Source organism: Stigmatopora argus, chromosome 16 (genome assembly GCF_051989625.1).
Source record: "Stigmatopora argus isolate UIUO_Sarg chromosome 16, RoL_Sarg_1.0, whole genome shotgun sequence".
Classification (NCBI taxonomy): Eukaryota; Metazoa; Chordata; class Actinopteri; order Syngnathiformes; family Syngnathidae; genus Stigmatopora; species Stigmatopora argus.
The window spans coordinates 2372951-2384952 of record NC_135402.1 but is presented as its reverse complement, the minus strand read 5'-3'; the positions used below and the strand labels follow the sequence as shown (position 1 = coordinate 2384952).

Sequence of the window (12002 nt, the reverse complement as noted above, 5' to 3'; positions counted from 1 at the left end):
GACTTTGTGTTGTTGTTTTTTATGACATCAAAAGAAACACTACATTGTTTGCAATTATGTTTGCGTTACCATTTTAGAACATACATAAGACAATGTATTGTTGCAAATCCACTTGGTAACCAGTGTGGTTGGCAATTTCTTGTCCCGTGGTGACTTGATATAGTTGGGTTTCCATTACTGGGTGATGCACACGTCTTTATTGTTCTTAGATGGTCATCGGAAACGGCCAAATGGTGTGAAAATGGCTTTAAAGAAGAAATGGACTTTTTGGGCCATTGAATGCGACTGAGAAGATAAGGGAGGGAAATTGGACATTAAAGCAGGAAGGTCAATAGCTGGCAAACGAATGGATGTCTTTGAGAATTTCTACTACACGTTCGGGTTGTCTCGGGTTGTCTGAGGGGTTGCCACGGCCAATCAACTTCTTCCTTTTGGTTCTCAGAAACCAAATTTTTCCCATTTCAGAGCAGCAATTTCATGGTGTTTTGGCGCACAGTTTTGACTTATCACTATTCAATCATTAAGTTTGTCAAAAGCTCATCCCGAGCCAAGGATACCCAAATATTATTGGTTTGCTGCATATGTATGTCTATATTATATCTATATATGAACGCGTATATTACACTCAGACCCTGGCCCACCCCTTCATCTCTTAAAGTATTGATTTCGATACACTGAGGACCATATTCTATTTCTCACCATGACTCGCCCCCCATACTTTTCTGAAAATCCTCCTCCTCCAACTCCCTGTTTCTGTCTCGTCTGCCAATCTTATCCAATCTGCCCCTCGGTGAGATGTGCTGTGCTGAGATCCATAATGAGCCTCTGTCTGTTCAAGTTGACAGAGAGTTGTTTGAGGCTGTGATCTGCCACTAGTGGTGGGTTGGCCTCTGCCTGCAGACGTCTGGGTGCGGAATAAAAAGCATTCCTTGCTCGGAATATAAGACACTCCTTTGGGGAATGGAAGAGGGGTTCTGACCTCCTTCAATGAATTATTGTTGCCTGCGTATCATGCGTACTAGTCAAGCTGTTTAGATATCTGAAGGTATGCTGTTTTGTTTTGTTTTGTTTTTCTATAGAGGTCTTTTGTATGGTATTTGGAACAGGCTCAGGTTTTTTGTTTGTTTGTCGGTCTGAAACTAAATGAAGTTTTCAATTCGGAGTTTAAATCTGAGCTAATGTGAGGTGGAAAACTGCATGGAAATTGGAATATTTCGTCTTTTGTGTGTGTATTCGACAGTAACTGAGCTGTACTCAATTGAACTCAAAGAATAAATGTCTAGCACAGAAAAAATAGATAATGGAATAGCATTTTAATATTTTACATGTTCATGTTGGATAAATTATGAAATGGTAATATAGTCTACATCAAGGGCGTCAGACTCGGGTTGGTTCGCGGGCCGCGTTAACGTCAACTTGATTTCATGTGGGCCGGACCGTTTTAGATATAATATTTAGATTTTTTTAAATAAATGGATTAGAATCCCTGAATATTCAGTTTTTTATAGATCTAAAACAACGTTTATTTTACCTTTTTATGTATATTTTTAGATTTTACAAAATGATTTTTGAACTGAAAACACAGAAAAAAATGGATTAAAAAAATGACAATTATTGATTTAAAAGGGGGAAAATCAGGAAATTTAATATAAATCTATACTCTTCATTTGAATTTGATCCTAAAACAGAAAGTCGGCACTCATTGACTTTCCCGGGCCACACAAAATAATGCGGCGGGCCAGATTTGGCCCCCGGGCCGCCACTTTGACACGTGGTCTACATAGTAAGTACTATTTTTTTTAAAATTATAATTGGATACAATATAATTGCAGGGTTTGCCTTAGAAACATGGCAGATTTATCATCCAGCTTCCGCAGCGAGAATTATTCACCAGTAAAAAACAAAAAATAAAAAATAAAATACACCGTTGCAGTCACCCAACGCTTAAGCTTTGGTCCAATCAGCATGCATTATTCTTTTTTTTCTGTCCGTCTGTTCACTCTTTTGAGCGCAGTGGTGGCATACATAGCCCAGAGCTCCGACACACGCCACATATACAGAGGCCACACATTTGCCTTGATCTCACTCGTTTCCATGCGTCTTTTTAACCGTTTTTGAAGTCAAGGACCGTGGAAAAAAAAGCGTAGAGTGGAAAACTAAAGGCTGGGGAAGGACGGGAATGTCTTTAAAGTCATACACACATTGTCACCATTGGCACAGTAGAATTTTCAGTACTGCTTAAGTATATAAAGTAATATATATATATATATATATATATATATATATATATATATATATATATATATATATGTGTGTGTGTGTGTATATATGTATATAGGTATATATATAGGTGTATATATATATGTATATATATGTATATGTGTGTGTGTGTGTATATATATATATATATATATATATATATATATATATATATATATATATATATATATATATATATATATATATATATATATACATATATATACTTCAGCAACACGCTTATTTATTTATATATTTATTCATGTATTTATTTATTAACCCACTTATTACCTATCTATTTATGTCTAAAATGCCTTTCCTATTCCTACAACGAAATTTCCCGAATACGGGATGAATAAAGTTATCCAATCCAATCCAATAATAAGTAGTAAATAGTAAGTTTTATCTGGGAGAAATATTAGATAACGGTGTACTTCCACCACATGTACGTAGGTGTGTTTGTGTCTTTAGTTCAATTTAATCTTTAGTTTTGAGTTCAGACATGTATTTGGTTAGTCCAATCCTTGTATGCCCCGCATAAAATTTATTTTGAAACCGAGGGTTTGCTCTAACTTTCGACGGACATCAACATTGTGTAAAAATAACACCTCCTCCCACCTTTTAACACACATTCCTACACGTTCTGCTTCCCTCTGTGCATGTGCGGACGTGTTTAAGCGTTGTTTACACCCAACGCATTCCACTTTAGGTGTAAGTCCCTCCTCATCAATAGCACCAACATGCATATATAATTCCTTTGTAGTCTATTACATTTCCTTTTTTTCCACTGCCAGATGCTTTCAGTTTGGATTTCATCTTTTTTTTCAACATCCCTTTCGTTTTTTGATCTCACATTCCCATGCGTTCATTGAGAAAGCACATCGTTATTAACATTTTCAAGGAAAGATGGATGAGTTCTATTTCCGATGTGTTTGGAATTTCAACGACTGCGTATTTCGAGTCTAATTTCATATTTCCAGTCGTCCCGGAAATTATTTGGATCGATTCATTACACAAGTGCAAAGTTAACCGTGTCAGTTGAGTACCCCGACATAAGAAGCCTCTCCTTGGAGCACACACTTTTGAACACACACACTTTGACACGTACCGCCTTGATCCTTCACCCCATGCTGTGCGCCCTTAAAACCTGCCCCCCAGCACCCCCCCATAATTTGACACAATAGTCAGACTTCCTTGCTTTCCCTGCCTCAGCTCTATTTTATAAGCGAAAGGTTACGGTCAGTTCACTGGTGTTTCTCCGATCTTGTCAACATATTTCACACCTCGCTTTTTGCGTTAATAATGGTTATGTTTAAAAACATAATCCATGAATCCATCACTGTTTGGATGTAATTTTGAAGCCTTCTTCACAATTCAAGTGGATATTCTGCAGAACATTTGTTAAGGGCCCGTAAATGTAAGGTACATGGATTTTGCCTCTAGCTTATCGACGCAACATGTCATGTACTTCTTGCTACTTTCTTGATCTGAAGGATAGAGTTGAATTTATTTATTTATTTTTTTAAACCTCAGGCTTATTCACACTTTCTGTGATGTGTTAGATGGGGAGAAATGTCAATCTTCCCCTTCAACCCAAGCTTTATTTTATTCTTTAAACTAACTGGATGTGCCTGGATCAGAATTGTATTTCTTCTGTATAATACTATAAATACTGTTTCTTCGTATTTTCCTGCAAGATAAAGGGTACACGGTCGATTGGTCGCCGGTCTTTTGGTCGCCGGTCTTTTGGTCGCCGGTCTTTTGGTCGCCGATCTTTTGGTCGCCAGTGTTTTGGTCGCCCGGAAGTTTATTGATAATTACCATTTAAATCGTTGCTCAAATTCCCTAAATACAAACTGCAAATTACTATTTAGTCATACTTAATGCCCTAGTAATTATTAGGCTGAAGAAAAGCTCCAAATTTTGCGGACTTTTAATGTTTTTAGTTGGAGAACTTGTTAAGACCCTGACTGATGTAGCTTCTTAAAGGGACAACGCATGTACATACAAACTGCTCATGGCCATTGTTGGATTTTATTGATGCGTAGACCATGTTGTTTTACCTTGTTTTGTCGTCGGTCTTTTGGTCGTCGGTCTTTTGGTCGTCGGTCTTTTGGTCGTCGGTCTTTTGGTCGCCGGTCTTTTGGTCGCCGGTCTTTTGGTCGCCCGTTGTCGCGGTCTGGGCGACCAAAAGACCACGACCAAAAGACCGGCGACCAAAAGACCGATGACCAATCGACCGCACACAAGATAAAGTAGGTTCATTTCATTTTAAGTCCTGCTCTCATCCATCCGTCTGTCGAAGTAACAGTAACAGCAATGCATTTTAAAGCATTTGTTTTTTTCCCAAGCAGTTTCTCCTAATATTTGTTTCTGGATTAAACAACCTATTAAAACATTCCACTTAGTGATTTGGCATTTGATGCATTTCTTAGGCACGTTGTATTGATCATTGACAGGTCATTAATAAAACCACGAAAAACAGAATACGTTGAAAGTTTTACGTCCAAGTCATCCTAAAATGATCATCCAATAGTCTGATTTGTGTTTAATTTAAAAAATTACAGCAATTCATGTCAATTGGATTGAGGGGAAAAATAATAGGTGCTTTAATTAAGCTATATTGTGGTTATCTGACCATTAAACATTGAATGTGCACTAAAACATGACATTGTGACCACATATATGTAGTATAATATGTAACCACAGTATCCTTAATGTGTGGTGGCTTCTCTCCAAGACTTTTTTGTCTTACACGTCCTCGTGTTGCATCTTAAATGCCGCGTTTGGGGCCAAATGTGTTATATGGTGCTCACAGTAGTATTAAATACTGATGTATTTCACACCCTGGTGTGGAGGCTTCGTCTTGATCCATCACATTAAGATTATGAGTGAATATGAAATTGGCCCCACATGGCGAAATGGCCAGTATTTTTAAGCACCGTCATTATGTACGGCGCATGCCGCACATTGTTCATTTTCGCCTCAGAGTAATTCATACATTGCAGTTGTGATGAATATTTTAAAAGCGCGGTGATAACGATCCTTGCGGAAAACCAAGGATCTTTTAATATGGTATTGGAATGTTGATGATCTCATAAAGCATTAAAGTATATGATTAGCAGCTCCGTGTTTCAATCTCGGCCAAATAACTAATAACTTTGATTTTTGCATGCATTTTTATTGATAAAATTAAGATTTAAAGGTTTCAGGTTACATCCTATGTATTTTTTTTAATATAACAGCATCTTGATGATGTTTTTGCGTTTCAGGGGGATTTGTTTTTTTAATAATATGTATATTTGATTTTAGAAAGTCAGGAGGATGTCGTTAATCTGTCAAGGAGTTGACGATTGCTCAGTTGGGTTTGGCTTTGGTGAATTTTATAACTGATGTGATGCTTCAATATGATTGTGAACAGTATTCATGCTTTGATTAGGTTTTCCTGTTTAGAGGCATTAAGAAACAGCTTACTGGGAGATGATTTCATCTCTGGAAAAGAAAGTGGGAGTCTCAAAGCATTTGCATAATGGCAAGCATTTGATTGATTTATTTTGTGCAAAACTTTTGCAAACTGCAGACTTTTTCACTCCGTTTTAATCAAGTATTTAAGGGCGGTGGTGAACAGAAACCCTTCTATTGGTGTACTAGATAGCCTCACGTTTTTGCCTTCCATCCATCAGGAACCTTAGCGTTCCCAAGATGGCAGTGGAATAAAAAGGACAAAGCCACTAATGGATCTCTTTTCATCTAACAATATGCACTAAAGCTTTCAACTTTACTTTCCAGCAAATTCCTAGCTGACATTTATTGGACTATAATTAGTAAAAGTGATTTGCACTCGGACACTTTTTGGCTTTTCTTCTTATAAACTCCCAAAGAAGTCAAATACAAATCAGTTTGAGCATACCAAGGGTGCACAAACTTTTGCATGCTACTGTTTTTATCGACCTGTCCCCCATTTTAGCATACTATGGAGCGCTATGTAGCGGTTTGGACACCAAGGTATGTCCAAATCTTTTAACGTATTTGAACCCCAGCCTAAAAACCGATACACTGTTTATACTACGAATAGTATCCAAACTACTAGCGACCACTCTATGGTGTCCATAGACTCCGCCCCTGCATCGTTATTAAATACGCACAGTACATAAAAAGGTGTCAAAGTGTGTCTCTGAAGGGCTATGGCGAAATTTTTCGAGCTGAATGCATTTTGACAATGATTAATTAAAGAAAGGATTTATTTGGTCCGTATCTCTGAACTGCAGCGAGACAGATTACAAAGCACTGGTGGTTTCATCAGCAGAAATAATACTTCTCTGTAGACAGCAAAGCAGGATGTGTAATCAGCGAAGGGAAAGTCATCCACTTTCCTCTGAAAATGGACACGGGTAATCTCTGCACTCTGGAGAGACTGCAAATTGTAGGAATTGGGGCACAATCTGGTTTTTCTGGAGGAATATGCGCAAGGCAGGAATTGCACTCGCCGATGTTGATTCGGAGCTCGTCTCGTGTTCATTGCCTTGGTGATTTAAGGGTTAATAGCCCATGTCTATAACATTAAAAGTCGAAAGAGCAACCAAGCTACTCCTCTAAAACCGTGCATTAGTGGGGCTAAATATGCAATAGTGAGAAGGAATTGATCTCCATTAAAAGCACACAATCTTTATTAGCGCCAATGATTTTACATAGCGGCGAGAAGTGTGGACAAATAGCTTAATTACTAACATAAAAACCCAGCATTGAAATTTACATCATGCTGCTTAACATTTTAGTGTATTTTCAATACTTGTGACTCCCTCGTAACCGAATGTTGACCAAAAAGGCTTTCATTTTATTATAATTGGCTTGTGGATATTCATCTTACAGAACCAACTACTAATATATCCTTAACCTGTCAATACTACGACTTTTACATTATAGCGTAATACTTTTTTAGGTTAGGTTAGAACTTTATTTCATCCCGTATTCGGGAAATTTCTTGGTTGCAGTAGCAAGACAAACACAAGACACACAAGACATTGTAGACCTAGTTCAAAATCCTTTCACATAAGTATGTGATAACATAGTTTTTATATTTTTTATTGGTTTATAAAAAGTCTTTATCCTTTAAAATAGAAAATTGAGATATTTCTATGATTTTGGGGGGTGGTTACGTCCCCCTCTTCTCTTATCTCCTCCCACAGAGGCTTGTGGGCTGACCACCTCTCCCCCACAGGGCAACTGGATTATGCCTGTTGGTTAATTCCATTTGTTCTGATAATGCTGTCGGTCAGTCGCATACCGAACGGTCATCTGCACGATTGGTGCAAAAAAATCAGCCGGTTAAGGTGCCATGACCTGATCAGGCCTTGAAAATCATAGCTTGATCAACACACGGCACTTCCACATGAAGGGAAATGCAGTTTCCTCCCCGTGATCCCCAGTTTGTCCTTTATCACTCTAACCGGCTTAAGCCCTTGTCTCACCATAGCCCTCACAGCTTTTTCTCAGGGATCATCCCTAATGTACACTCCACCGTTGACAAATCTGAAATCCCATTTCAAACCAGCTTACTTTAAAAGGCCCGCTTTCAAGGCAATTTGACATCAGTGTAAAGCTCAAACGTGGTTACGTGTTATTGCTCTTTCTATTTCCACCTTATAGTCAGAAGCTATCAAACGTATTTGTATGAGTTGGAACATCAATTGTGAGTAGTTTGTGTGTAAAGGGCTTTTTGAGACTCATTTTTCGGTTTATTCTATTCTTCCGGAATTAGTAAAAATTTACTAGAGTTGGTATAGCTTTGGTAAATTTTGTGCCAAGTTTGCTAAAATATTGGGCCTGTTTTTTAAGAATTATGGTTTCACCTTAAGAAATACGATGTTTTTTAAAAAAAGAAATATTTGCAGTTTTGTTTTCTAGTCATGAGCCATTATTTAGTTAAAATTGAAACAAACTTTGTGTGAGACATCTACACTGCTTGCGACACTCCCTCATACTGGTTTGTCAGCTGTCAATGTGCCACCAAATATTAAATCAGCATCCCGATCAAACGCATTGAAACATCAAGAGAGGGCGCTAATAAGTTTATCAAAAGACCGCAGCGCCTTACTGACCTTGACTCAAACTCTTAACCACGCCTTTGTGAAAATGATTTTGGCATCCATTTGCGAGGCATTTTATGAGCATCTGTTATATTTTCTGCACTATAAGGTGCGACTAAAAGACTGCAATTTTCCGAGAAGCCGCTAGCGTGCCTTATATATGGATCAATATTGGTTAATCATTGTATTAGATTCCTTTAGCACAGCTCCATCTATTGGATGTACTCTAAAACAATCCCCTACTACTACTTCATCTTATTATCTGATTCACCTTATGTATGAAACCAATTTTAAGATAAGTAATTTATTGAAGGTGCAGCTTCTAGTGTGGAAAATATGGTAATGCACCATTGATTTGTGAATGTGTCCGCCTGCACAATTTGTGGTTTTTGCGCAGCGTGTGGTTGACCTTTGTGTGTAATAGTCCTGCCCGGATGCTTTGCATTACTACACAAGAACACACAGGTGAGCGGCTTTCTGTGGGTGCGATGGGAAATGAGGCGGTTCGCCGATACGGCTGAAGCAAATCGCCAGATGTCGTTTCGGCATTGCGATCCGTGGAGTACATTTTTGCGTACAAATTAGGCGCCGTTGACCCTCCGCCTTCAAGATCGAACCAGCGTTAAAGCCAAACAAGGCCTAGATTGATCCGCACCACTTAATCACATCAATAATTCATATTAGCGGCTCTAGGAAATGGACCCAAAGTCTTCTCCTTGATGTGAGTAACACTTCTCTGTGAGTTCTGTCTGTAGTTTATTTTTATTTTTTTAGTGTAGACTGAGTGCCCTCTGTAGGCTAACCGTCATTCCTTGTGGCATCCGTGTTAAATGGAGTCTTTAGGTCAACAACAACACACAAACTCACACACACTTCATTTGGCCCAAAGGCCTGACCAAAGGCTTTTCTTGTACAGTGAAATCGGCTGTAATCAAGCGGATAGACGGGCTGCTTTGAGGGGATTTAGTTCAATGTGGCAATTGCCAATCTGACTGCGGTCAGGATTTACGCAGGCTCAAGCTTCTTATAACATTCGGCAACTTTTAACATGAGCCGACGAGTGGAGACCAATCGTTTAAGGATTTGCAGTGGTCAAATGACATGATTTTGATCAGAACTTGTTTTTCTTGTTCATTCAGAAACTGTAAATTGGTCAGAGTTGTATTTATTCCAAAACTATGTAGTACTGAACTCTAAAAATAGAACATGAACGGTCCCCTTCATTGTTTTCTATTAGCTTTGTGAGATCATTTGTTTTATAAAGAATGTCCTCTTACCAAATATTACAGTTGCTCTTTTTCGCTCACCAATTCTGCCAACCATATTTTGCATTATGATGCCGTATGTAAAGCAGATTAGTTCTAATTGGAATAAATTAGATATGCAACGGCCGCTGGCGAGATTTCAGTAGCCAAGTTGTCATAAAATAACGACCCTGGGTGTTGATTATTTGATTTGGGGGTGTTAGAATTGTAATTGTCAATGCGAAGGAGAAAGTTGCTACGCAAGGTGGTGAATTTGAAAAGTATGTCCATCTGAGTCCGAGACATGTCTAGTTGCCAATGGAACGTATTCCATTCTATTTAATGGTTGAGTTTCATTTATGACTAATTTCGCTTCAAAGTAAACTATAAACAGCAGTTTGAGTTGAGGTTCTGCATCTCTAACTAAAAGAGCAATGAGAGAATGTTTGAATAACAGGAATTCCCAGAGGCAGTGGGACAGTGAGGCAAAAACATGCCGTTCCTTGTCTTTCAGTCTATTATTCATGTCCGACATTCAGAGTTCGTGCTTAGCCATCTGTTCTCAGTCCTATGTTCTTGTCAAGCCTTATTCTATATTCCTCCTCGGCACTTTAAGCAGACCATTGCAGTGTGAAGTCTTCATAAATATATCACACGATCAAGGCACGTTGGATTACCTCCAACACTCGCATCGCTTTATGGTGCAAGATCTGAGCGTTGCAGATGAATGCCAATAATTCTGGTGTTTTTTTTTCATTTTCATTTGGAGATGACTGGACTTCATTTGACGCACTGTTATGAGATTAAAGATTTCGTAATGGCTTGTGACCCTAGAAAATGGGATGTATTTGCTTGCACAACATCGAGACGAGGGTCGTTTCAGGGACAAAGAACATATGGTGAGTCTGGCATTGCAAAGTATACCAAACATTTGGCCTGAAAACCATCACCCATTTTCCTGCCATCCCGTTTCTTGCCGAAACTGCCGTTTCACTCCAATTAAAGTCAGCTCATCGTCGCCTGGTTTCACATTTGAGTTTGATTTATTTAATAAGGGACAGCACATGTTAATGAACATATTTATATTCATGTTAATGAACGTGTATGTAAATATGTAAGTTTGTAGCCGAGGGCTAATTTCCATCTTTAGTCCCTTGTGTAGGTTGAAGATAAACGATGACGTATATTAGACACACACATGCACAGACACACACGTAGCACAGTTTTAGACAGCATTGTGATCACAAGTGTTCATCTCACAGCCAGGCTTTAAGATGATTGGCCAAGAGGTTCAGAGACGGGAGTTCACATATGTTAATTGATATTGAGTCCCAGGTATGAAAAGAGAAGGTGCTTTTTTTAAGGGAACTACACAGTCACCTCTAGAGCCAGCCCTTGTTGATGTGTTGGATTTTTTTTTTACAATATCTTGCAGTGGAGGAGGAGCTTTGTGTTGGAAGATTTTGTAAACTAAAGTGCCATCTGCATGTTTAACAGTATTGTTCCAGTTCAGGCGTTTGTATTTAAAAAAAAATATCTGACAGTGGTGGTGTGTTTTTGGCTTTCTGTCCAATACTTTCAGAGATTCCTTATACATGGTTTCAATTGGTTTTAGTGTAGTTTTGCAAGTTAGGCAGTAAGTCATGTGTGATATGATCATTGTGTCAAAATATAATTTTGCTAACTCAGTTGTTAGATTGTTTCTAATGAACCTAAAATTGGACAATTTGAATTTAATTTTATTTAGCGTGTTTTTTTTTATCTGTCGTTTAAAGACAAGTTGAAAATCAAGACAGATTTTGCTCTCACGTGAATAAAAAGAACTCAATAGCAAAACCATGGCGACTACCATTATTCATAGGGTCAAAATGTGGGTGAGGGGAATACCATAACCCCAGAATATTGGTGGATAAGGTTAAAGTATTAGTTTGGGATCTGGGAAAGCCAAGCTATCGCTCTGTTGTGTCGCATTTTCTATATTCCTCGAGGGGTAAAGAAGCTTTAGTCTCTGGCTGGCCATGGCGTTACGACCCCTGGGGAGAATGAGATGAGAGGGAAATTAATAATGTGTAAAGACTCACAGGCTTTGCCTGCACCAAAGGATCAGAAAAAAGGGTGTGGAGAGTATATTCGAGGTGGGATGGATCACAGGAATCGTGGCGGACTGAAAATTACAAAGGGAAATGTGACACCAAAATATCGAATTTAATCAATGGACTCATAAAGGGAGGCTTTGTTGAATGGAACTGAGAACATTGTCTTTACTTATCTTGACTTGAGGGGAATTTACCTTATCTACACATAATTTAGAAGGCATTGGACATATTCTTTTGTAAGTTGCAAAATGGTAATGTATTTTAGTCAAATAAGACACCATTTTTATTTATTTTATACACTTGCAACGAGAACACAG

At 38.4% G+C, this 12002-nt stretch overlaps 1 protein-coding gene across 11 annotated transcripts in view; it reads left to right on the top strand.

The window, feature by feature from the left end:
* Positions 1-12002, top strand: part of vav2 (vav 2 guanine nucleotide exchange factor) — a 106319-nt gene that overhangs the window by 54161 nt on the left and 40156 nt on the right. The window contains exon 1 of one of the 11 annotated variants that reach the window (XM_077623425.1): positions 922-1045. The exons of the other annotated variants lie outside the window; for them this stretch is intronic. The gene's annotated coding sequence lies outside the window, so the exon portion shown is untranslated. Of the gene's footprint in view, positions 1-921; positions 1046-12002 lie in introns of those variants that run through there. 11 annotated transcript variants of the gene reach the window in all.